Source organism: Sinocyclocheilus anshuiensis, unplaced genomic scaffold (genome assembly GCF_001515605.1).
Source record: "Sinocyclocheilus anshuiensis isolate Anshui unplaced genomic scaffold, SAMN03320099.WGS_v1.1 scaffold2039, whole genome shotgun sequence".
Taxonomy (NCBI): Eukaryota; Metazoa; Chordata; class Actinopteri; order Cypriniformes; family Cyprinidae; genus Sinocyclocheilus; species Sinocyclocheilus anshuiensis.
This window is the reverse complement of record NW_015550822.1, coordinates 322,528-324,839: the sequence shown is the minus strand read 5'-3', so window position 1 is coordinate 324,839 and position 2,312 is coordinate 322,528. Positions and strand designations below refer to the sequence as shown.

General features: G+C 40.3%; 1 protein-coding gene across 1 annotated transcript in view; it reads right to left on the bottom strand.

The window, feature by feature from the left end:
• Positions 1-2,312, bottom strand: part of jakmip1 (janus kinase and microtubule interacting protein 1) — a 29,967-nt gene that overhangs the window by 26,993 nt on the left and 662 nt on the right. The window lies entirely within an intron of this gene.

The following is a 2,312-nucleotide window of genomic DNA, read 5'->3' as shown; positions in this document are numbered from 1 at the left end:
CACACACACACACACACACACACACACACGCCAGATTGTCATAGCAAAGTCAGAATTACCTCCTCTCCTAGGTTCACGAAACGGTCGTCCATAAAATGCATTGCTGTTCTGTTGTAAGTAATCTTAAAGATTCCTAAATCAATCTACTTTCGGAAGGCCAAATAAAGTGCTTTTGCTTTCGCCTAGAAACACACAGCGTCTCCCTGACATGGCTGCTTCAACACTAACTGCGGTTACTGAAACCACGCCTTCTTTCTTTGCGTGAACATTTGGGCGGCATTATGCAAATATTTCCACATAGTGAGGTAGATATGTGGGGGCGTGTTAGAACGAGCCGTTTTAGGGGGGCGTGGCAGAGTCTTAACTTTGATAAAGAATATCTCTTTGGTTTTGAGACTTTAGTCTTTGCAACTTCAGGGATCTTATCTATGCACAATCAGCTTGTAACACTCCAAAGAGAAAGGAAAACTTGAAATCGCATCATATGACCCCTTTAATTATATAGTTAACCCTTTCCCATGGCAAGATTATGAAGACCTTTTGGAGGCCCCCTTTACCTCTAACAGCCCCTAGTAGCAGATGCCATCCTGCTTTAAACAGCAATTGTAATTTGGATAAAACAATTAGGAAATGTGTGCTGTTGTAGGCTGACATTTGAAGACTAAACACAGTCAGTGGCTGGTCAGGGATCTACAGCTCAGAGGTCCCGGGCACTGTTGCTCATTCGAATATCCAGTCCTGGTCTGGTCAGTGTGGGTTATCAAATTCACATGATACCCAACAATAATAGTTCTTGTTCTTGGAGAGAAAAATATGATATGCAAAGAAATAGTTTACTCAAAAATGAAAATTTGCTGAAAATGTGCACCCTCGGGCAAATTTTTTTTGTTTTTTGTTTTTTTGTTCATCAGAACAGATTTGGAAAAATTTAACATTACATCACTTGCTCAACAATGGACCCTCTGCAGTGAATGTGTGCCGTCAGAATGAGAGTCCAAACAGCTGATAGAAACATCACAATAATCCACAAGTAAATGACATTACTCCAGTCCATCAATTAACATATTGTGAAAAGCTGTGTTTGTAAGAATCAAATCCATCACCATCATGAAGGCATTTTAACTTTAAATTCTCACTTCTGGGCACAATACGAGTCATTACTAATGCTTCCTACAGTGGAAAAGTCCCTTTGTTGTCCTCTCACAAAATCCACTGACATCTTTGTTTAGAACAGTTTCGGTGCTTGATCTGTGCATATTTCTCCCCTGATTGGGACTATTCATTTAAATAAACCCAACAAGCACAACAGTAAGTCCGAAACTGGCTACAGACCAGCATTTAAACATAATCAAACCAAAATTAGCCACATATTACAATTAAAAAAATAAATAAATAAATGCAGTTTGACTACATAATTATGAATCAGAATTATTTTGAACAGCAAACATACAAAAATTAACAAACAGATATTACCAGTGTTCTGTAAATTATGTAATTTTATCATGCACACTTGATACCTAACAGCTATATGATGATCAAAAAATATGATGTGACGACAGAATTTGCAAAAATATTCCATTTTGAAGAAGGTTTTGAACTGGGCATTTAAAGGGGTCATATGATGCTGCTAAAAAGAACATTATTTTGTGTATTTGGTGTAATTAAATGTGTTTATGCGGTTTAAAGTTAAAAAAACACATTATTTTCCACATACTGTACATTATTGTTTCTCCTCTATGCCCCGCCTTTTTGAAATGCGTCGATTTTTACAAAGCTCATCGGTCTGAAAAAGCGAGGTGTGCTCTGATTGGCCAGCTATCCAATGCGTTGTGATTGGCCGAATACCTCAAGCGTGAGACGGAAATCGGGGCCTAATGGTTAGAGAGTCGGACTCGTAACCCAAAGGTTGCGGGTTCGAGTCTCGTACCGGCAGGGATTGTAGGTGGGGGGAGTGAATGTACAGCGCTCTCTCCCACCTTCAATACCACGACTGAGGTGCCCTTGAGCAAGGCACCGAACCCCCAACTGCTCCCCGGGCGCCGCAGCATAAATGGCTGCCCACTGCTCCGGGTGTGTGTGTGTTCACTAGTGCTGTGTATCACCAGCAAAGTCACGATACGTATCACGATACATATGCCACGATACGATACATATCACGATACATGACTGCACTGAATTTCACCTCAGCAGAATTTAGAAAAACAGCTGTTTATTAAACACTGCATACTATAGTGCCATTTCTAACTATTGGCAGAGCAGGCAGTTGACCTCTGCATTATGAAGGGCCTCCATAACTGTACCACAGTACAATA